A 25,355-nucleotide genomic window follows, 5' to 3' on the forward strand; every position below is an offset into this window, starting at 1 on the left:
GCAGAAGTTCCTACACTTCCTCTTAGTCTTATATTTCTGTATCTTTTAGTTCAAATGTCTAATTCCTAGCAGAGAGACTCTGGTTGTTCAAATAGGGACTGGTGTAAATACATGGCCAGTGAGGGTCTGTCTTCATCAGCTTCAGTTCCCAAGAAGGGGATATCACTGTGAATGGGGTCCACACCTCATCCTTTCACAGTCTGCATATCTCTTTCTGGCACTTTACTAAGATTTAGAATGCAACACCTACATTACATGTGAAACCTTAATGTAGGTCAACCTTGCCTTTGTGAAATCAGATCGTTATGGCTGCTTTGACAGAAGGGTTATTGTTGTTCAGTCACTAAGTTGTGTTGAACTTTTTCTTGATCCCATGGACTGTAACCCATCGGGCTCCTCTGTTCATGGGATTTCCCAGGCAAGAATATTGGAGTGGGTTGCCGTTTCCTTCTCCAGGAGATCTTCCCAACCCAGGGACTGAACCCACATCTCCTGCACTGGCAGATGGATTCTTTACCACTGAGCCACCAGGGAAGCCCTTGACAGAAGGGTAGATCCTGCTAAATGTCACACAAGCTAATAAATCTGGGGAAATAAATGGCAGAGGTAAAGTCAAGAGGCTCAAGCCTGGAGAATTAGAGTTCCAAGCTGCAATCCTGGGAGTGGAAAATGTGGAAATTAAGTGCTGAAGGCATACGTAGGAAGGCAGGGGTTAACTAACAGCCAGCTTGTTGCCTTCAGAAGCGCCAGTTCTTCCACCAAAGTTCTTGTGCACAGAAAATGAAATGGCCTCATACATATCAGTTAAGTTTAAGAAATGTTTGGAAGTTTAATGGCATCAAGTATAAATCCTTTAAGTGCTAATTTGATTGGACTCCCTGCCTGTTCCTTTGGGTTGAGTCTGCCTCAAGCTTCTCCTCCAAGGGAAATATAATATGTAAATTCATGTCAGTTTCTCTCTTTTTTTTAACTTTTAATTTTGAAATAATTTTAGACCTACAGAATCATTGAAAATATTATATAAAATATCTCCAGTAAGCTATTTTGTAAAATACACCTTAATTTCAGTCTGTCTGTTTTCTCATGAACAGATGATATTATGGATTTGGGGGAAGAATATCACATAGGTAACTGTCCTTCTTACATCATACCAGGGGCAAATGATATCAGCATGACTACTGTTGATATGAACCTTGATAAAAGTGAATTTTTGTATAAAATGTGACACATATATTGAAGTCCCTTTTTTTTCAGATATATGATCATTCACTTGTTCCTATAGGATCTGTTGAAAAGACTAGCATTTCTTTATTTAATTGCCTTTGTGTCTTTGTTACAAATCAGTTGATTATATTTCTGTGGGTATATTGCTGGACTCCATTCTATTCCATTTATCTATCAGTCTGTCTTTTCACCAATACCACACAGTCTTTATTTTCTTTAAGTTTAGGGTGTACAGCATAATGATTTGACTTATACATCATGAAATGATTATCACAAGTGTAGTGAACACACATAATCTCACATAGATACAAAATAAAAGGGAAAAAATATTTTTCCTTGTGATGAGAACTCCTAGGATTTACTCTCTCAACAACTTGCATATACAATATACAGTAGTGTTAATTATTTAATCATATTGTGCATTGCATTCCCAGTTCTGTGTGTGCTTAGTCGCTCAGTCATGTCTGACTCTTTGCAACCCCACAGACTATAGCCTGCCAGTCTCCTCTTTCCATGGGGATTCTTCAGGCAAGAATACTGGAGTGGGTTGCCGTGCCCTCCTGCAGGGGATCTTCCCAATCCAGGGATCCAACCCAGGTCTCCCCCATTGCAGGCAGATTCCTTACCCTCTGAGCCACCAGGGAAGCCCAAGAATACTGGACTGGGTAACCTATCCCTTCTCCAGGGGATCTTCCTGATCCAGCAATTGAACAGGGACCTGCTGCATTGCAGGTAGATTCTTTACCAACTGAGATATCAGGTTAGACCTATATCCCTAGTACTTATTTATAATTGGAAGTTTCTACCTTTTGACCATTTTCAAGCAATTCCCTGTCCCCCTACCTCTTACCCCATGCTTCTGGTAGCCACAAATCTGATCTCTTTTCCTATGAATTTCTGTGTTTCTTTCTGAATTACAGTTAACTTACAACATGATATTAATTCTGGTATACAACATAGAAATTGGATATTTCTGCAAATTACAAAATGATCACCATGATAAGTCTAGTTATCATCTATCACCATACAAAGATATCACATTATTAATATTGTATACTTCGTCCCTGTGACTCATTTGTTTGGTAACTGGAAATTTGACCTCTTAACCTCCCTCACCTGTTTTATTCATCCCCATACTTCTCCCTCTGGCAACCACTTGTTAGTTCTTTGTGTCTATGACTCTGCTTCTGTTTTTTTGTTTGTTCATTTATTTTGTATTTTAGATGACACGTATAAGTGAAATCATATGACATTTGTCTTTCTCTGTTTTAATTCACTTAGAATATTATCCTCTAGGCTCATCCATGTTGTCACAAATGGTATGATTCCATTCTTCTTTATGGCCGAATAATATTTAATTGCATATATACACCACATCCTCTTTATTCATTCATCTATGGACAGAACTTAGGTTGCTTCTATAGACTGGCTATTTTAAACTATGCTGTGATAAGCATATGGTGCGTGTATCTTTTCATATTGATGTTTTTGTTTTCTTCAGAAAACTATCCAGAAGTGAGATTGATGAATTGTATTGTAGTTCTATGTTTAATTTTTTGCATACTTCTTTGCATAGTGGCTGCACCAATTTACATTCTCACCAATAGTGCACAAGGGTTCCCTTTCCTCCACATCCTCAAAACTTGTTATTTGTTCTCTTGACGATAGCTATTCTGACTGGCTATCAGAACTCTTTGAAGTTTTGATTTTCATTTCCCTGATGATTATTAATGTTGAGCATCTTTTCATGTGTCTATTGGCCATCTGTATGTCTTTTTTGGAAAAATGTCTATCCAGGTTCTCTGTCCATTTTTTAACTGATTGGTTTTTTCAGATGTTGACTTGTATAAGTTCTTGGTGCACTTTTAAAATTAACCTCTCCAGTTCCACTGTCATGGGCAGTTTTCCTTCTGCTCAAATTGTAAAGGAAGACTTTCCATTAATCCAGTTAGTAACTGCACTAGTTCTGTGATTTGTTGTTGTTGTTGCTAGGTTACACACCATGAATCACAGATTTCAAATCTCTATAGATACCTATTTCTAAGGTGGCTGATGTACATCAAAGCAATGGCTGTAGGATCCTGAGTTTCTGTTGTTCCCTTTAGCTTGTGCCTCAAACTGGTTCTCTGTGCACATTCTTATTCCTCTAAAAACCCTTGCCCAGAAGTATTTTTCCTGTTGTTATTTGAAGTGTCATAGTTTCACAGTGCGGGGTGGGAGGTACCATTACCGTGTTGTTGTTGTTCCTTATTTTTATTTATTTATTTTTGGCTGCACTGGGTCTTGGCTGCTGTGCTTTCTCTAGGTGCAGTGAGCAGGGGCTACTCTTCATTGCAATGTGCAGGCTTCTCATTGCAGTGGCTTCTCTTGCTGCAGAGCATGGGCTCTAGGGTTTCAGTAGTGGTGACACACAGGCTTAGCCGTCCCATGGTTATGTGGGATCTTCCTGGACTAGGGATTAAACCCATGTCCCCTGCATTGGCAGGCAGATTCTTAACCATGGACCACCAGGGAAGCCCACAGCTGGTGGTGTTCTCATTAAGGCCCGTAAACATAGCTGTGTCCCTGGGGTGTATGGCCTTCTCGGTTTTCTTGCCGCTCCCTGGTTGCAGTTCTGGGTTCAGTACTTAATTCTGTGCTTTGTCCCAAGAATAAACTTTTCCCTTCTCCTGTTCCCTTTCCTTAGCTATCAGGACACATCATTATCCCCCAAAGTCCATAGTTTGCCTTAGAGTTCACTCTTGGCGTTGTACATCCAAATTTTTTTTTTTTTTAAGTCTGAGATTTGAATTTAGTTTGGTTCATTTTCATCATAAGTTTGAGAATGTCACTCACTCCAGCTCTCTACATCCTTCAGCTCTACACATTCTTCCCAGGAGGAAGTCAAAACTTGGTCAATTTTGTTGTTTAAAGACTTGATGTGAAAGACTGGATGGGAATTAAAACTATCCTTGTGAGTGCAGTCCCACCACTATCTCCTCTTGTCCATGTAGAAACTTACACAAGTTGTGAAGCAGTTTTAATGAATTAGTATAATGGGGAAAAAAAGATTCAGGCCAAGGAACAATTTTGAAATCCTTATTCTACACGTGTCATGGAAAATTTCCTTGAAGTTTTAATCTACAAAACCGTGTTTTTCTATCCTATCTATTTTATTAAGCATCTAATTCAATAGGCTACCTTCAGTATTTTATTCATATGATGAAAATCTAATGTGTTAACTTATTGAAAAAATATTTGAGTTCCAAATTAGAGTGCTCAACACAATATACTTTATACCCAGGTTTACACAAGTAGCAAGCCATCACTCCTCTCAAGAGTGTAGACTTAGGTTGTTTTAATTTGCTAATTTTGAAACTGTCCCTGTCAAACTGAGAGGTATTTACATTCAGGTATAGAGATGAGTGTGAAAAAAAGGACTTTAAAGACAGAGAAGTCTACACTCTTCTTTACCAGTGCAGAAATAGCCCTGGATGTGCATGGGTGCTCAGTCACATCCAGCTCTTTGCAACCCCATGGACTGTACCTTGTCAGGGCCCTCTGCCCATGGAATTTTCCAGGCAAGAATACTGGAGCAGGTTGCCATTTCCTACTCTGGGAGATCTTTCCAACTCGGGGATGGAACCAAATCCCCTGGATCTGCTGCATTGGCAGGCAGATTCTTTACCACAGAGACACATAGGAAGCCCATGGAACTAGCCCTGGGATTAGCTCCTTTCAAAATACTGAGAACATTTGAAGATGTTTCCTAAGTTAGTGAAAGACGTTCAGTCGTGTCCGACTCTTTGTGATCCCATGGACTATACAGTCCATGAAGTTCTCCAGGCCAGAATACTGGAGTGGATAGCCTTTCCTAAATTGATACCCAAACTCACTGAGGAATAAACTTCTACCATGCTCTTTCCTTGATCAAAGTTCATAACAGTGGGTGTTATCAGTTCAATTACTATAAGTTGTTGATACTGAAAGCAACTGTATTCTCATTCTTTGACTTTCTTGCTGTTGTTTGACAAATTCCTCTCTCTTCACATCTAGGAAACCATGAAGTAGGGATTTATCAGTAAAAATAGCCAGCAGTAATCATCTGTAACTGAGTTTAAATATATCTGTTCTGAGGATGGTTATAATCTATTAGGGAAGACGGGATATATACATGAAAGAGTAACTGTTAATACCAGACAGGATACACTAAGTGCCAACTGAATTGTATAAACATGGCATAGTCATCACATGTCACCTTTGAAGCCCAAAGAAAGCCAAGAAGAAACAGTAACTTCAGTTAGGTCACATAGCCACATCTAAGCAGAGAGAAAAGGTAGGATATTTGAGATATAAGAAATTGAACCGCGAAAGTCATAGAGGCCGAAAGGTACATAACGTATTGAAGAAACATTGTCTATAGTTATGTCATTTTATATAAAAATTCAAAGAGAAGCATTAAATATGTTCATAGAAGTTTATTTTAACCCTCAATGTGCTAGCAATAGAAAAAATTGCTTGATTTACCCCCAAATCTTCATTTTAGTCTGATAAGCACCTCCTTCTTTTAAGGAACTGCTCTCTCCCACCCTACCCCAAACTCTACATGTAGTTCCAATGGGGGCTGATATTAATTCCTTCTTTTTCAACCTCTATGCTTCCCCATTGCTATCCCAAGGTATTCAAAAAGATATATCTTCTTCAGGATTTGTAATTTGAAATGACTTGAATATTTTTTTTCTGTCCAATGAAATAACTATAAAAATGTAAACCTAAAGCCACTAGAGGTCACAGAGAGAGGGAGTGTCAACTACAAATTAGCATTTGCATCTATCTCTACAAGGATTAAATCAAGTGCTGCTGCAGATGCTGACTTTCAACACCCCCTTGAAAGGAGTTCAGGCTGGAGAGAAGAAATAAGGCACTCTGTGCTCTGGAAAAAACTGGCAGAACAAGTCTTCAGATAGTCAGATATTTTCAAGAGATGATTTTATGAGTCCAGTTCTTGTAACTCCTCATGTCTAGAAAAGCACTAAAATCCTTCATGGTGTTGTCTGCTCCTGGTGACTAGCAGTAACCTTTATGAGACTAGAAGTCTTTGGTAAAAAATATGTGCTTGATTGTATATACTCCCCCTTCACCAAAACCACATATATGCTGACCTCCCCACTGCCTCTTTGGAACAGTTTCTCAGAGATATCTAAGAAGCTATCTCCCAGACTATAATCCTCATTTTGCCCCAAATAAAACTTAACTCGAAACTCTCATGTTGTACCCTTTTTAAGCTGGCAGAAGCTAACAGAGAACTAAGGAGAAAAGATAGGCAGAGAATCCTAATGATGTTTAAGTCCCTGGTTCTAGCTACATTTTTTCTTCCTGATATTTAGTTTTGTGAACAATTGACTTTTCCTTCTCCCTCAAGCGAGTTTCTGTCATTCATAAGCAGGAGTCCTCATTTAGGTCCCTAAACACTGGACAAAGTTGTTTGGATTTGAGGAGCTAACAGTAATGACTAGGAGTACTTATCCATCTGAGAATCTTTCAGTTCAGTTCCGTTTAGCCGCTCAGTCGTATCCGACTCTTTGCGAGAATCTTTAGTTTTATAATATTTACATATAAACACAATAGGAGCCATTGAGGTTTTAAGAAAGGTATTGATGTTTGCAAGGTAGCATTACAAGATTATTCTGGCAGGAGCGTAGAGAATGGATTGGAGCAGAAATAGGCTAGAGACAATGAAAGCAGAAGGGTTGACTATTAGAACAGTTTCAGCCATGAAGTAAATAGACAACACAGATGAGGGCTGGGAGCCCAGAATGGAAGAGGAGGTCACATTAAAGCATCTTCCATCTTTCCAAGAGTCATGAGAGGAACAGCACCATCACTGGACACTTGGTTATGACTAATGGAGTGAGATTCTTGGCTTTTTCCAAGTATTTAATACAAAATAAATCTCCCATTTCCTTGGGTTCTCTTGAGTCTTTTTCCAGGGAAATTCTACCTCATCTTTTGAGACACAAAATCTTAAGTCATATTTCCACAAAAATCCTTCTAACTAACACAAAGACGTCTTCCAAATTGACATTTCTGTAGCAATTTTGGTTTTTCGTGACTCACTGATTTCAGACAAGAGAGGGTAAACAGGACAGATCATGCATGAAACCCGTGTCATCCTTGTGGAATCATAGGTTTCTAAGAGACAACACGAGGTCATCTGTTCACCTCTCATGTCTTGGTCCAGTCATTTCTAAACCATCCTAGGGAATGATGACCTCGAATTTAATCATTTTAAAAGTAATCTTATTGCTTAGTGACTTCCCTACAACATATACACATGGACCCACCCTGCCAACAGAACACAATTCCAGGACTTAAGAGCTTTCACTCTGAAATTGAAACTGGGAAAAAAAGGTTTCCTTAATAGAAACTCTTAGAATTTTAGAGCAGGTGGGCCCTTCTAGATTGTTCTAACCCAGTGTTTATAAGAAATAATCTAATCATAAGCATCACGTGAGATGTTTATTCAAAATACACATTCCCAGCACACTTTCAGGATGACTTTGATTCCACGGGTTAGGAGTTGATGCTAGAATTCTTATTGGGCAATTTTGGAAATGAATGTATTCTAACTGTTAAGGATCCCAATCAAATTGCACAGCTGGAAGAACTCAGACCTCCTAAGACTCAGAACTCCACTACAATGCTCTTTTAACTTTGTGCTTCTCTGATGACATGGGAAACAACTAGCTTTCCCTCTCTGAGTGCATTTAATCACTGTGTAGGTATCTATCATTTCACTTATCAAAGGACAGTTCAACTACCTCTTGATACTGATGTTAATGGTGATAATAACAACAGCAATAGTAATAATAATCTCTATCGTTTGTGACATGCTTTCCCGTTATCCCAAGATTTGTGTCCATTTAGGTTCTTAGAAAACAATGTTATGTAAGTGAAGTAAGTCAGAAAGAGACAAACAAATATCGTATAATATCCCTTATATGTGGAACCTAGAAAAATGGAACAGATGAACTTATTTGCAAAGCAGAAACAGAGTCACAAATGTAGAGAAAAAACTTACAGTTACCAAGTCAGGGAGGGAGGGTGGGATGAATTGGGAGATAGGGATTGACATATAGACACTACTACGCATAAAAGAGATAACTAACGAGAACCTGCTGTATAGCGCTGGGAACTCTGCCGAATGCTCTGTGGTGACCTGAATGGAAAGGAAATATAAAAAAGAGTGGATATATAAAAACATATAACTTATTCACTTTACGGTACAGCAGATAGTAACACAACGCTGTAAAGCAGCTATACTTCAATAAAAAATAATTTAAAACTAAGATGAGAAAATGATGTTCTATAAAGCCAAAAGCCAGGAAATCCTTGATCTGTCCTCGATTTGCTATTGTTTCTACAATGACCTTAGAACTCACAGGAAATGCCCTTTAAGAACTTGCTAGGAACACAGCCCTAAGCTTAAGCCCATAGCAGACATCAACTCATTAAATCTCAACAATCTCTAATTCATTAACTCTCCCTAATCCACTTGTTATATCATTTTACTAAGTCCTCACAGCCCTAGCAGCTGACTTCCCTTGACATCCACCATTTTTAAAATTGAGACCTCTATTATAACCTACTACATGGACTGGGTGTGTCACAGCTACCCCAAGTCCTCTACTTCCTACCACTGATCTATCTCAATTACACCTTTGGATTTTAGCTCAAGATGCCAAACGTCACTCCTGAAATAGGATGACAGTAACAGTCCAAAGTCATACTTTTGAAAAACAGAATTCACTAGCCAGCAATCCAAGACTAATAGTTTTGCATGGAAAATTCCATCTGTTTTTTTGTGGCACCTGGATCAGATTTTTTCCTCCTGCCAGGAGAATATGCCACTCAAAAAACTCTGCCTTGGATGATGACATGATGTATTCTGCCATTAAGCACTCATGGTGAGGAAAGCATCCAGGATTTGCTTACTAAGAGGAGATGGCAAGAGAAGCAGCTTTGCTAAAGCCTCCAGAATAAATTTCTGTTTAAACCCAAACTATGAAGTTGAAACTGGGTATTAAAAAACCCTAAAGCCTGCCCACTCACACTTGGGTATAACTGGTACTACATCTTTTCTTGATTATTGAAAATAGCCTCTATTGACTAAGCCACATTTAGAGAATAAAGAATTTCATAATAAAGTTTCTATAAAAAATAAAACTTTATGGAATCTGAGAATAAATATGAGATGATTCCACTTCAGAATAAGTAGCCATCTTTCTCAGAAGCAGGCCCATGTGAGTTAATAAACCTTCAGTAAAGGGAAGGGGCTTTAAAGTAAGACACATCTGATTTTAAATATTTTAATATTCAATGTGTGTATATAATATTTTAGGAATTATATCCAACAGTTTAATAATATGTATGATGAGTGTATTTACTTCAGCGGAATTATACATGTTGTCTTAGTGATTGTTGTTCAGTTTAGCAACTAAACTCAGTTGCAACCCCATGGACTGCAGCACGCCAGGCTTCCCCGTCCTTCGCTATCTCTTGGAGTTTGCTCAAGCTCAGGTCCATGAAGTCGGTGATGCCATCCAACCATCTCATTCTCTGTCACCCCTTTCTCCTCTTGCCCTCAATCTTGTTTTAGTTAGTGCACACTAATTTTGTACCATCTGTCATCTTGTGTTCTTACTTTTAGTTCATTTCTTGACTAACTGAAGGATGTTTGAATAGGTGTAGTAGAATGCATGAAGTGTTGAATATTAAAAGGTTTTTTCCCTTGTGTGATTGTGTTAAAAAAAAAAAAAAGATCTTATAGGTTCCACAGCTTGTTTTCAGTTTGAGACTATTAGAATAAAGCTTCTACGAATATTTGTGTAAAAAATAAATAAATCCTGTCTCTTCTCTTAAGCAGTGTGATTGTTTTAGGGCTCAGCCTCTCTGTCTGCATAATCCATAGACTAAAACCTTAGAAACTTATCTGGATATCCCATGTAAATTTCTAACACAGTACATGGCAGAGCATACAAGTGTTTTTTAAAACTTCACACAAAGGATGGGTCCCAATCATTTTGTGTGATCATTTTGATCAGGGAAATGAAATCATTTGACCAGGGAAATGAGAAAGGATCATTCCTCCAGAAAACTATGCTGATGATTTGGTTCAGAGTTGTGACCACTTCACCCCCAAAATGGAAGAGAGGCCGGTCAAGAGAAGGCAGTTAAGGAGACACATAGGTATCCATAGGCCTGGCTTTTACTTTGAGCCCTAGGCTTTCTGGGCTTCACTGAAGTTTTGGACTGCTTATGACAGCGCTGCCATGCAGAGTACAGACACAGAGCACCTGCAACTCAGACGGTTAGTGAGAAATGCCATACGCGGCACTGCAGGCACCATGGAGAGAGCAGATGCAAATACCCTGGAGATGTTCTCTGTTCATGTGCTCAGCAGAGATGGTGGACAATTATGGGAAGACCCTCTTTAAAGACAAATCTCTACCCAGTCACTGACATCTGACAGGCTGAGTTAGCCTATTGCCACAAAGTCAGACAGGTCTTTGAGTGTTCAGGGGAGCCACATCAGTCACTCTGACTTCCTTTTGATGAATCTGGATAAAAGAAAATCTCTCTCAAAGAATGATTCCAATTGGAAATAATCTTAAAGGACAGAAGAAAATAGCAATCACTGGGCATCCGTCATTTGCCAAGATTTTATCTTTTTATGTTCATTCCCTTAACGGCTTTACAAATTAGCCCTTAATATTCCCATTTGAATGATAAAAGGCCAGGGCCAAAAGAGAATAAGTTGTATGCCCACTATTTCATAGCAAGGGAGTAACAGAGATAGATTTTAAGCTCCATTTTGTCTTTCAAACTCTTGATATTTCATTTTATCATACTGATCCAAAGAGATTTGGGGAAGTCAGAGAGCAGTCAGTTAAGAATCAAGAAGTGGGCATTTAAAAGCTGTATTTAGTATTTCCTGCATTTTCTTGCCCTAGTGTGGAGGGCAAACTGGTTTCATGCAATTTTGAGTTTGACCACAGATATTTATGTCGTGTTTGTGTCTACTTGTTCTGTTTTCAGCCCAAGTGGGTGAACAGAAATTCTTTTTTAATTGATTGATTGATTTTGGGCTGCACCGGGTCTTTGGTGCTTGGGCTTTCTCTTTAGTTGCAGCAAGCACGGGCTACTCTCTGGTTGTGGTATGCGGGCTTCTCATTGCGGTGGCTCCTCTTATTACAGAGCACGGGCTTTAGGCGGGCAGGCTTCAGGAGTTGTGGCACATGGGCTTAGCTGCTCTGCAGTGTGTGAATCTTCTTGGACCAGGGATTGAACACATGTCTCCTGCATTGGCAGGCAGATTCTTAACCACTGGACCATCAAGGAAGTCTTGAAATTCAGTTCTGATGTTAACTAGCCAGAGGTAGCACAGACCTCATAGATTATGGGGAAAGGTCCTCCACAAGACTGACCTGGCTTCAGAGGCATCCACTAGCCACACGTTTTAGGGAGTCCCCAGGCCACTCACACTTCTCACTGGCTATGAAGAATGGGTTCCTACAACCTCCTCAGGCTTGATAATTTGCCAGAATAACTTACAGAACTCAGGAAAGAAATATACTTATGATCATAGTTTATTATAAAGACTACTCCTAGGGGCAAGATCTACAAGAGTCCTGGGAGGACCATGCCTTCTCCCTGTGGAATCAGATGCATCACCCTCTCAGCACATGAATAAGGTGTTTACCAGCTAGGCAGCTCCAGTGTCCAGAGTTTTTATCGGGGTTTCATTACATGAGCAGGATTGACTGAACTCAGTTTCCAGCCCTCTTCCATGTCCCAGAGGTCAAGATAGCTCAAAGTCACAACACTAATCAACATGGTTGGTTGATCTTACAACCAGCCTCTATGCTAAAATTATCTAGGAGCCTAACATTTGTGATTATATTGGGTTGGCCAAAAGTTTATTGGGTTTTTGGTAAGATGGTAAGGAAAAACTCAAATGAACTTCTTGGGCAACCCATTATAAGCATAAAAATGATACTCTTCATCAGTTAGGACAGTACAAAGATTTAGTCTCCTGGGACAAAGTCCGTAAAATTCTTTATTATATATCCTACCTTACCTGACCCTACTCTTCAAACTTGTTTTCTTTCCTAGCATCTCAATTCTGCCATGGGCACCATCAACCACCCTTTAAGCCTGCCACACTTAAAAACCTGAAGTTGTCTTTGACTCTGTGTTTCCTTTGTCCTTCTCAGGTAGGTTAATTTCCCTAGAGCTGGTTTTCTTTTCCAGGTTTCCTGGATTCATTCCCTCCTTTCCATTTCTACTACTAGCATTGCCACTCAGAATTCAGACCCAAAGAAGCCTAAGTTGTCCAACTTCCTGAATGATCTGCCTAGTAACCGCTTCGCTGACTTCAATCCTTCTTTCACAAAACTATCAGATCAATCTCTGCTAAACACTCCAGTAACTAGCAGTAATTTGAGTCACTTGTGGGCTTCCCTTGTGCTTCAGCTGGTAAAGAATCTGCCTGCAATGCGGGAGACCTGGGTTGGATCCCTGGGCTGGGAAGATCCCCTGGAGAAGGGAAAGGCTACCCACTCCAGTATTTTGACCTGGAGAATTCCATGGACAGAATAGACCATGGGGTCACAAAGAGTCTGACATGACTGAGCGACTTTCACTTCACTTCACTTGAGTCACTTGTGATACTTTAAAAACTATTAATGTCTGGATCCCATTCTTAAGAGACATGGATTAAACTGGTCCAGGTGTTAACCTGAGCAAAGGATTCTTTTTTGCTTTTTTTCCACAAAGCTCCTCCAATGGCTCTAATAAGGCAGCCAAGATTGGGAATTACTGCTGCAGTGAACTTAAAAAGAAGACAGCAGTCAAATTCAAGTTTTTGGCTCCACTTCTAATTAGTGGCCAGCTCTTAAGCTATTTAAGCAATCACCTGGTATCTATATGTTTCTTTATTTGGAAACTGGGAAGAATAATAATGCCTTTCAGGGCTGTTAAGAACATTTAATGATATAATGCATGAAAAGTGTCTAGTGTAGCACATGACTCAGAGTGTGTTCCCAATCAATACTAGCTCTAAGAGTGTTTCATGGCCATTCACCTTATCTCGGAAACTACAAGCTACAGGGTTTGCCTGGGCATGACCAGCCCCTCTTTTTGTGGTCCTCAAAAAAAACACTTGTTATTTGATGGATAGGAAACAAGCAAGTGTGGCCAAACCACATGATTGCAGCTCTTCGAGCCATAAATCTTATTTTATTTTTAGTATAGCCTTGTCATATCTTCGCTTTCCAAGTATCTTTAACCAGGGTAACCTGGATGCATGTTAGAATCATTGTGGAAGCTTTTTAAAAATACCAGGCCCAGGGCCTACCCCCCTAGAGATGCAAACTCGACTGGGACCAAGGCATCAGGGTTTTCTAGTTTTCCAGGTAATAGCAATACACAGCAAGGGATGAGAATCTAGAACCTGGACTAAGAGTTTACAGTTGTGCTCTGGGTATAGTCACATATCAGTAGCCACAGGAGATTGCTTCCAGGAACCCCACAGATGTCAAAATCCAAGGCTCTTCAAATCCCTTATCAACATAATATGGCATAGCACATTTACCCTTTGGTATCTGTGGGTCTGCATCTATGAATTCAACCAACAGTGCAGTGGATTCAGCCAAATACAGATTAAAATCACACCTGGGGGACTTCCCTGGTGATCCAGTGGTTAGGACTTTGCCTTCTAATGCAAGGGGTGTGAATTTTATCCCTGGTTGGGGAGCTAGGTCAGTTCAGTTCAGTTCAGTTGCTCAGTCGTGTCCGACTTTTTGCAACCCCATGAATCTCAGCACGCCAGGCCTCCTTGTCCATCACCAACTCCCAGAGTTCACTCAGACTCATATTCATCGAGTCAGTGATGCCATCCAGCCATCTCATCCTCTGTCATCCCCTTTTCCTCCTGCCCCCAATCCCTCCCAGCATCAGAGTTTTTCCAATGAGTCAGCTCTTCGCATGAGGTGGCCAAAGTATTGCAGTTTCAGCTTTAGCATCATTCCTTCCAAAGAACGCCTAGGGTTGATCTCCTTTAGAATGGACTGGTTGGAAATACCCACAAACCTCATGGCCAAAAAAAACAAAATATAAAACAGAAGCAACATTGAAACAAATTCAATAAAGACTTTAAAAATGGTCCACATCACAAAAAATAAAATCTTAAAAAAATCGCAGTTGGTTGAATTAGTGGATGCAGAACCCTCCACAGGGCACTGACTGAACTTCTAATGCAAGTAGTAACATATACCTAAGAATGCCATAGTGAGTCTATTGATTGGGAGACAATGTAGTGCAGGGAGAATAAAAGAGGGAAGGGGTTAAAAAAAGAAGAAGAAACAAGAAATAGGTAAAGTAAGGAAAAGAAGATAGTCAAGTACACCTATAACTATCTCTGGATTATTTATTGGCACTTACTAGCTTCCCTGGCAGCTCAGTGGTAAAGAATTTGCTTCCCAATGCAGGAGATGTGGGTTCCTTCCCTGAGTTGGGAAGATCCCCTGGAGAAGGAAATGGCAACGCACAGTATTCTTGCCTGGGAAATCCCATGGACAGAGGAGCCTGGCAGGCTACAGTTCATGGGGTCACAAAACAGTCAGATACAACTTCGCAACTGAGTAACAACAAAACAACAAGTGTCATGTAGTAACTATGATCTTCCACCTTAATTAGGTCCTTAAGGAGAGATGAGTATCTCATTAAGGAGAATCTCATTAGAGGAGTGGAGACTCTGTGCTTCCCAGAAAATATACTCAAAATACATATCAGCAAGCCCAAATCTGGCTTCTGCACAGATTTGTTCTGTGGCTATTCAGGTAGGTAGTACTGGGAGACATGTTAAACAAAGACTAAGTTGAAAGTTTGGGGCTAGTCCTTAAACAACCATAGAGAGGAAATTCCTTGCTCACCCTAGGTGGTACACTGTCACTATGGGGACGCCAAGGAATGTGAGTCAGAGGAAACAATTACTCAAGAAAGTTACTCAATCTCCTAACATCCGGTGGCAAAGAGAGGTGCTAAGTAACCTCAAGGTGACACCCAGGCATGAAGCAGTCAATAGCATCAGTCAGGTGGCCTTGGCACAGAGAATTTTCCTATATGCTCAAAGGGATCTATAGCAAAAATCACATCGTAAATTAAATTTTTATATCTTTTATAATTTTAAAATTCTTTACCATTTATGAGTTCGTTTGATTTCCCGCCCCCCCCCCCAGGGGAAAAAGTACAAAAAAACTGTAAAACACATAGGTCAAATAATTACCCCCATACTTGAGATAGAGAGACAAGTATCAGGTAGCAAGTGACTGAGTTTTGCAGATAAAGGCTTCTGATCTTACCTCCTTTCTGAACGTGACCCTTTTTAAAGAAAAGGATAATCAGTCATGCCATAGATGATTCCAAAATAAACTATAAATATTTAAAAATGAATGATCACTCTGTCATACAGAGTGAGGTAAGTCAGATAGAGAAAAACAAATATCATATATTAATGCATATATGTGTGATCTAGAAAAATGGTATAGATGATCTTACTTGCAAGGCAGAAATAGAGACACAGATGTAAAGAACAAACATATGGACACATTTGGGGGAAAAGGGGTCGGAGGAATTAGGACTGACATATATGCACTATTGATACTGTGTATAAAATATAACTAATGAGAACCTACTATATAGTACAGGGAATTCTACTGAGTGATCTGTGGTGACCTAAGCGGGAGGAAATCAAGAAAAGACAGGATAAATGTACACATATGGCTGATTCACTTTGCCATACAGTAGAAACTAACACAACATTGTCAACAACTATACTCCAATAAAATTAATTAAAAAGTGAAATATCCAGGTTCTGGAAAAAAAAAAAAAAAGCATCAGTAGGGCACCAATAGGCTCCATCTGAGACAACTTCCTAGGAAATGTGAATTTGGGGAGGTATTTTGATACTGAATAATAGCAGTACTACCTTTCTGGGAAATGTAATTTCATATAAACAGCATTTTGCAAGCAGAAGGAAGTCATATATATATAGAAAACACACCACCATATACACGCCTCTGGAGTGAAAACGAAATCTCATTTGCCAAATGTCACTATGTTAAAAGACACTTTCTTCATCGTAGCTGCTGATCGTTAAATATCTGAACGGCAGCACAATATGACTCTCGACACACATTAACCATCTAAACCTAACAACTCTCCTGTGAGATGGGTAATTATTACAAGAATGTTCTCAGTTCACAACGAGGAGACTGAGGTGCCCCCAGTCAGAGCCCGGCAGCTGGTGGACCGCAGAGCCATGATTCAGACCCAGGTCTTCCTGACTCCCAGCTCATGCTTTTTCCGCTGTTCTATGCCATCTCCTCAAAGCCCATAATTAAGCAAAATAATATGCTCTTCACAAATGAAAAGATCTCAAGCATAAGAGTGATGAGACAACATTCGGTTGATGGGCTTCCAAATGTGCGGCGGATCCTTTTTCTGGAAACCGCATTTGGCTTCAGGGCCCTCAAGTCCAGACAGTTTTGGTGACGTAACTCAAGGTCTCCGTGGCTGTTGGCCTTGAGTCTGAAATAGCTCTGAGCCCTCCTGTCCCGGGCGTCTCCCCTGAACCACCCCCTCCCCCGCACCTCCCTCCCCCCAACTCCCACCAAGCTCAGACCGGCCGCAGCACTTGCGAGTGGCTGAGGAGACAAGCTCCTGGGGTTGGAGACAAGGTACATTGTGATCTCCTTCCTCAGGCCAGTAACTATTTCCAATGCTCTCACTCTCTCCAGAGCTTATTCTCAGCTCCGTAGGGCTTCATGTTTGTTTGTTTTGCTTTTAGCTCTAAAAAGGACTCTTACCAGCAGTTGAAGACTTTAACAAAATTATTGGTCACTTAGAGCAATCCAGAGGGTGGCTGAAAAGGAATGATGGACACTCTGCAAGGCGATGCTAGAGACCGGATTCTAAGTGTAAACTGCTGTGGTGTCTCCCACTCTCATTCCTATCCACTTTGTTTGAGTCAAAGAGCGGCTTCCCTCAGGTCTGAAAGCCAGTCAGCGAACAATACACCCAGAGCTCTCGTCACACGCAACTCCGTCTTACCTTTGAGTCCTCATAATTCTGCAGGTGTGGTTTCTCTGCATGTTGCCATCTCCCCTTCCTGGGTCCAGGTCTTGTCTTCCTGGGGACCTTATCCTTTTCCTACCAAGGTTTGGTTTCTGTTAAAAGGAAGCAATAAAAAGTAGTGAAAGGGGGCAATGGAATTAAAGTCCAAAGAACTCAGGCTCTGTTTACTTCCCTTTTCCCTCACATAGATGGGGTGGCTATGGACTCTTTTTCTCATATTATAAAGCAGAGATCATGCAATACTTGCCCTACGTATCTCGCAGACCTTCTCCAAGGATCAGAGAAAAAAGTAGATGAAAAAGAACTCAATAAATTAAAGGTAAATTCACTGGCCACTCATGTGATTAGAGATTGTGCTTTAATAGAGCTCCCTTTAAAAGAGGGAGGCAGAACTGGAAGTGAAGTATTGTATGACGTGAGGTGGTGAAGAAATGTACAGACTGTCATTGGGGCCTGGAGGAGGGGACCTGGTTGATGCCTGGGGACATGGGTGCCAGGTTCTAGAAAGAATCCAGAGAGGAAGTCAGATTTAAGCTTGGCCGTGAAGGTTGAGTGTTCTTTTCTGAGAAAGCAAAGGAGCAGAGGGCATTTCAGAAGACCAGCACATACAAAGAGCCTCATGTGTTAATATATATTTCGTATCCTAAGTGCCAGGGATGGGGGTGGACAACAACTACTTTGAAACAGAAAGTGAAATAAGAAGACCTTTTTTTTTACTTTTTTAAGGGTGAAACATATGGTATTTTACTTAATTTTTTGACTCTCTATATATTTTGACTTTACATTTTGTTAGAGTAACATATTGTGAAACATTTAAATTCAAATAACTAGTGTCCTTTTTCCCATTTTGTCTTTTTTTTAAACTGGTGTATAGTTTGCTTTCTAATACTGTATTAGGCCAAGAGGCATATGAAAAGATGCTCAACATCACTAATTACTAAAATTGTGCTGTGCTCAGTTGCTCAGTCGTGTCCAACTCTTTATGATGCCATGGACTGTAGCCAGCCCATCATGCTCCTCTGTCCGTGGAATTTTCCAGGCAAGAATACCAGAGTGGGTTGCCATTTCCTACTCTGGTTATTAATATTTAGTGAAATGCAAATCAAAACCACACTGAGGTATCACTTCACACTGGTCAGAATGGCAATCATCAAAAAAATCTATAAACAATAAATGCGAGAGAGGATGTGGAGAAAAGAGGACACTGCTACACTGTTGGTGTGAATGTAAATTGATACAACCACTATGAAGAATAGTATAGAGGTTCCTTAAAAAAAAGAAACATATTTTACAAATATTTCAGGGGCAGAAGGGTGAAGAAAACATGAGAAAATTTAACTGCTATTGTTATTATTATTATGAGTGATTATCACCACACGAACCTTAATAGAGACTGAATAATGACTGGTCCAGGGTTGGCTTATCCACCGCACAAAAAAGAAAGTGAATCCTGGAGCAAGACTGGGAAGGGAAAGAGACATTGGTCCTCATTTCAAGGTAAGGTAATATTCCTGAGTAGGAAAAACCTTCCCTTCTAAAGGAGTAGAAAAGAAAATGAACCTGAGAATGCAAAATTGACCTCTGAGTCTGAACTCAAAGGAGTCTAGATAGGCTCAAGGACACTCTTCTGAATGTGCAGGGAGGATATCTTCTGACCCAGAAAGACAGTCACCAGTAGGAATGCAAGGAGGCACTTGGAAGGGACTCCAGAAGAATGCACTTGGTTGTATTATCTCTGGGCCTTTGTATTAGAGAGCAGTTGTACTTTCCCAGATTTTAATCCCCTTCAGTTATCCGTGAGACATCAGCCATGTCATGGAAACCTTATCAACTGGTCTCAGCTGTGCTGTGGTGAAATAAAAATGAAGCTCGTCCAAACTGGTATAACAATACAGAGAGAAGTGGTGAGAATAATGGTGAGCATTTATTGAGAATTTTCTATGTGCCAGGAATGAAGTGTTGGGAGCTTAAGGGGATTACCTTATTTTCTCAAAATCTTGAGATTACAGAAATCTAGTTATTCTCATTTTACAGGGAAGAAATTTAAGGTTTAGAGTGGTTAAATAACTTGCCCAAATCACACATCTGAGATGTGGGGTTCTGTCTATAGAGACAATTGTCTTCGCTACTGCTCTTGATACTTCCCAGATGAGGCTCATAAGGGGGCTGGAGGCTCCAGTCCAAGGATGCGGAGGCCGCAGCCAGCATGGAGTGGGTGGTGTCATGAGGAACTGAGATGGAGCAGCCACTGGGGTCTGTTGCTGAATGATGGAAAGGCAGGCAATGACCCACATAAACACCGGAAATGAGAGAAGACAAGGCCTGGGGCTTCTCTGAGAACCAGTAGAAAAATCAGGGGGCCTTAAAATAGAGACAAAGCACCTGTTCATAATAATGAATAACATCAAGGGAGCAAACTGCAGCCTAACCTATGCGACTGTCTTTTATACCTATAAGACAGTGAAGACTCAGAGACATCCAGGTTATCATTACATGACAATGAGTAAGTGAACAAAGAAAAAGAGGAGAACATTAAGCAATGATGAACTGGCCCATAATCAAATTTCAAACTTGAAACTTTCTATGAAAAGACCCTATTCTATATAGGTCTAAACAAATTTCACACTGAGAGCATGCTGTTTTCAGAGCTCTCTGACTTTATCTGCTGTTCTATTATCAACTCCACTGTTACTAATGGATTTTCTAGCTGAATCAATACTTGGTGGTGTGAGGAAGAAACTGGTGGCAGCATCAGAAATTCCCTTAAAGGTAAATAACAACAAGGTCTACCCTAGCGGCCTCATAGTTATGACACTGCCTTCCAGACCAGTCCCAAGGGGCCCTAGGTGTCTCAGCCAAGGAGTCTTACTTTCTCATGGTGAAGCTTCTCCATTTCCACCATCCCTGTAGAAAGTTCCACTGTTCACAGATGAATCCACCTTTTGACCGTCTACAAATCAGGCAACACAACTGAATGTTAAGAGCGCCACCACTCAAACTGTGAGAATGCAGATCATCAGCAAAAGAAATGCAGACTGTCAGGCCCCACCCAAGACGTGATGAATCAGAATCTCCACTTTAACAAGATCCCAGGTAATCTGTGTGCATGTTAAAATTAAGAAGCAGAATTTAAGATCACCTGAGACCTTTAGGGACTTCCCTGGTGGTCCATGGGCTAAGACTCCATGCTCCCAATGCAGGGAGTCCGGGTTCAATCCTTGGTCAGGGAACTAGATCCCACATGCTGCAACTGAGAGAGTTAATTCTTAGGTAGGTTGACAAGAAGTCTGGGGTCCCTGAGAAAGAGAAGAGGGTCTGGGGCTCTCAAGGAGAAGAAAAGGACAAACTTTTTTCTACATTCCTTAGTCTTAGTCACATAATTTTTTTTTTTTCTTTAAGCCCAGAGCTGATGATTACACAACAAAACAACTCATCTTAAACTCTGTAGATCCTCTGGAGAAGGAAATGGCAACCCACTCAAGTACTCTTGCCTAGAAAATCCCATGGATGGAAGAGCCTGGTAGGCTACAGTCTGTGGGGTTGCAAAGAGTTGGACATGACTGAGCGACTTCACTTTCACCTTTACCTTCAAGGATTATATAACAACAATGTATCCTGCTTGAGGACTGTTTCTTCTTCTTAGAAATCTTCTGACTAATCTTGATATCTTTGGGAGTGAGTCTGGTAAGATCTTTCTATTATTAGTTCAAATCCTGTCATCTTAAAGTGTAAATTGCGGGAGTGGGTCTGGTAAGACCCTTACAACCTTGAGACAGTCTTTTGATTTACTGTAACAACCGTTTGAAAAAGTATATAGCTCCCTTGCTAAGATTAGTGAGAGGGGCACTCTGTCCCCCTTCTGATGTCTATGTCAGAAGCTTTTTCTATCCTTCTGCCACACAAAAGCTCTGACTAATCAAGCCTGGCCCCTGATCTCGAAGCTGAATCTTCTTTTGAGATCACGAATCTGACAGCATTCACCATAAGCTATCACAACTAAAGATCCTGCATGCGGCAACAAAGATCAAAGATCCCACATGCTGCAACTAAGAACCAATGCAGCCAAAGAAAGAAAGAAAAAAGATTGCTTGCGATCTTTAACTATCAGATGCCACATAGCATCCAGTTCAGTTCAGTTCAGTTCAGTCGCTCAGTCGTGTCCGACTCTTTGCAACGCCATGAATCACAGCACGCCAGGCCTCCCTGTCCATCACCAACTCCCGGAGTTCACTCAGACTCGCGTCAATCGAGTCAGTGATGCCATCCAGCCATCTCATCCTCTGTCATCCCCTTCTCCTCCTGCCCCCAATCCCTGCCAGCATCAGAGTCTTTTCCAATGAGTCAACTCTTCTCATGAGGAGGCCAAAGTACTGGAGTTTCAGCTTTAGTATCATTCCTTCCAAAGAAATCCCAGGGTTGATCTCCTTCAGAAAGGACTGGTTGATCTCCTTGCAGTCCAAGGGACTCTCAAGAGTCTTCTCCAACACCACAGTTCAAAAGCATCAATTCTTCAGCGCTCAGCCTTCTTCACAGTCCAACTCTCACATCCATACATGACCACTGGAAAAACCATAGCCTTGACTAGACCGGACCTTAGTCAGCAAAGTAATGTCTCTGCTTTTGAATATACTGTCTAGGTTGGTCATAACTTTCCTTCCAAGCAGTAAGCGTCTTTTAATTTCATGGCTGCAGTCACCATCTGCAGTGATTTTGGAGCCCCAAAAAATAAAGTCTGACACTGTTTCCACTGTTTCCCCATCTATTTCCTATGAAGCGATGGGACCGGATGCCATGATCTTTGTTTTCTGAATGTTGAGCTTCAGGACAACTTTTTCACTCTCCTCTTTCACTTTCATCAAGAGGCTTTTTAGTTCCTCTTCACTTTCTGCCATAAGGCTGGTGTCATCTGCATATCTGAGGTTATTGATATTTCTCCTGGCAATCTTGATTCCAGCTTATGTTTCTTCCAGTCCAGCGTTTCTCAGGATGTACTCTGCATATAAGTTAAATAAGCAGGGTGACAATATACAGCCTTGACGTACTCCTTTTCCTATTTGGAACCAGTCCGTTGTTCCATGTCCAGTTCTAACTGTTGCTTCCTGACCTGCATACAGATTTCTCAAGAGGCAGGTTAGGTGGTCTGGTATTCCCATCTCTTTCAGAATTTTCCAGTTTCTTGTGATCCACACAGTCAAAGGCTTTGGCATAGTCAATAAAGCAGAAATAGATGTTTTTCTGGAACTCTCTTGCTTTTTCCATGATCCAGCGGATGTTGACAATTTGATCTCTGGTTCCTCTGCCTTTTCTAAAACCAGCTTGAACATCAGGGATTTCACAGTTCACATATTGCTGAAGCCTGGCTTGGAGAATTTTGAGCATTACTTTACTAGCATGTGAGATGAGTGCAATTGTGTAGTAGTTTGAGCATTCTTTTGCATTGCCTTTCTTTGGAACTGGAATGAAAACTGACCTTTTCCAGTCCTGTGGCCACTGCTGAGTTTTCCAAATTTGCTGGCATATTGAGTGCAGCACATTCACAGCATCATCTTTCAGGATTTGAAACAGCTCAACTGGAATTCCATCACCTCCACTAGCTTTGTTCATAGTGATGCTTTCTAAGGCCCACTTGACTTCACATTCCAAGATGTCTGGCTCTAGATGAGTGATCACATCATCATGATTATCTGGGTCATGAAGATCTTTTTTGTACAGTTCTTCCGTGTATTCTTGCCACCTCTTCTCAATATCTTCTGCTTCTGTTAGGTCCACTATATTAACTCAAGTAAGAGTTGGTGCCTCCCAATCAATTAATGAATCTATTAACTATTCACTTCTTCATGTGTCCCTGACTCTGCTAAGCACTGTTGGTGAAATAAACAAAATCCCCCAAAGCAAGAACAACAACAAAAAGGCTAAGATAGGATTCCCGTTATGCATACTGTTGGAGAAAGAAAACCTGCATATGCTTAGAATGACTTTTCCAGAAAATTAAATCAGACTCTGTCACTTCCCTGCACAGAATAACTAGGGTTCCCCATGGCCAACTAGATGAAATCTAGACTCCTGCAGAGCATAAGAATCCTGTTCGCAGTTTGGTGTACACCTTCCTCCCAGCTTTGTCCGTGGTCACCATCTCTCCCCGAATGCTTTGCTTCTGTCACACTGAACTTGGCCAGGGAATATGTTGCCCCTCTAGTGTATTTCTATTACCAGTTCTTTTTATGACTGTCTCATGGGTATAGAGGCATCCAGTAAATGTCCAGTTGGAAGAAATGAAAATGGCCTAGGAAACAGCTATAAGTCAGTGATGCAACAGATCAGCATCACAGCCTCCAACTCAGGCGCACCTAAAAGCCCTGGCCCACGTTTAAGCCCTAGGCTTATCTGATAGCTCAGTTGGTAAAGAATCTGCCTGCAATGCAGGAGACACAAGTTTGATTCCTGGGTTGGGAAGATCCCCCAGAGAAGGGAAAGGCTACCCACTCCAGTATTCTGGCCTGGAGAATTCCATGGGCTATACCGTCCATGGGGTTGCAAGGAGTCTGACTCAGCTGAGTGACTTTCACGTTTAAGTGCCCTAATCTTTTGCACTGAGGCTTCTCCCAGGAATCATCTGACCTGCCTGTGAGGTTCTGTGGGTGCTGGAGGCTCAATTCTCTGCTTGGGGATATTCTTCCAAACCTCCTTCATTTAGGAGACACCGACACATCCTTTGCATTTCGCTTCCAAGGTGACATCCTTTTCCAAATTATTTCCCCAACTGTTACAGAATATACAGAGTTCCCTGTGCTACAGAGGAGGTCCTTGTTGGCTATCCATTTTAAATATAACAGTGTGTAACATGTCAATCCCCAGCTCCCTAACTATCCCTTTCCCCACCTTTCCCCTGCCCCCCTCCCGTAGCTCTAAGTTTTGTTCTCTAAGCCTATGAGTTTGTTTCTGTTTTGCGATATGAAAAATAATAAACACATGTATATGTATAACAGAATCACTTTGTTGCACAGCTGAAACTAACACAATATTGTTAACTGATTATATTCCAATATAAAATAAAAAGTTAAAAAACAAATGTGACATCCTCTAGGAAGCTTCTTCCCTTTCCCAAGACTGAGTAGGACTTTCCCATCTCTGTGTTCTGACTTTGTGCTTATCTCTGTCTTAACTCTTATCTGGTGGATTATTTATCTTCGCTTGCCTGTCTCTCCCACCTGATTATCACTTTTTCTAGGACAGAGTCTTGTCTTCTAACACAGGAATAGAACCAGTTATGTTTCATTCATGCCTGTATTTTCAATGTTCTGCAAATACCTGGCACAAAATAGACCAGGGCTTCCCAACCCCTTCAAACTTATCATCATATCCAACCATATGTCACCCAAAAATCCATATGCCTGTGCTTCCTCTCCCAATTCCTGTTTCCATAATTCTAGGATAGGAACCAGGTTTCCATATCTTTCATATGCTCCACAGATAATTCTGATATGCAACCAAGATTTATAAGAAGTGGAGTAAGCCCCTTGTACCATTTGTTAGTAAAGGAATTATTCATCCTCTACCCCTAGGCAGGATCCATTGCTTTTCTAGATAAACCTGAGGTATCCTCCTGACATACTCGGATTGGTTGAATTGCCTTGGTCCTTTCTGGCCAGATATCAGTTCAGTTAAGTCCTTCAGTCCTGTCTGACTCTTTGCGACAGCATGGACTGCAGCACACCAGGCCTCTGTGTCCATCACCAACTCCCAGAGCTTACTCAAACTCAAGTCCATGTAGTCGGTAATGCTATCCAACAATCTCTCCTCTGTTGTCCCCTTTTCCTCCTGCTTTCAATCTTTCACAGCATCAGCGTCTTTTCCAAGGAGTCAGTTCTTTGCATCAGGTGGTCAAAGTATTGGAGTTTCAGCTTCAGCATCAGTCCTTCAAATGAATATTCAGGACTGATCTCCTTTAGGATGGA

The 25,355-nt window shown here is 40.9% G+C and overlaps 1 long non-coding RNA gene across 2 annotated transcripts in view; it reads right to left on the reverse strand.

Moving 5' to 3' along the window:
* Positions 1–2,253: 2,253 nt before the first annotated feature.
* Positions 2,254–25,355, reverse strand: part of LOC114116379 (uncharacterized) — a 319,096-nt gene continuing 295,994 nt past the window's right edge. The window contains exons 5-8 of one of the 2 annotated variants that reach the window (XR_009594978.1): positions 20,270–20,350; positions 18,783–18,861; positions 17,377–17,492; positions 2,275–8,422 (exon numbers count right to left, since the gene is read on the reverse strand). This is a non-coding gene — a long non-coding RNA (uncharacterized LOC114116379). Of the gene's footprint in view, positions 8,423–17,376; positions 17,493–18,782; positions 18,862–20,269; positions 20,351–25,355 lie in introns of both variants that reach the window. The other variant, XR_009594979.1, reaches the window with a different exon arrangement.

Source organism: Ovis aries, chromosome 9 (genome assembly GCF_016772045.2).
Source record: "Ovis aries strain OAR_USU_Benz2616 breed Rambouillet chromosome 9, ARS-UI_Ramb_v3.0, whole genome shotgun sequence".
NCBI lineage: Eukaryota > Metazoa > Chordata > Mammalia > Artiodactyla > Bovidae > Ovis > Ovis aries.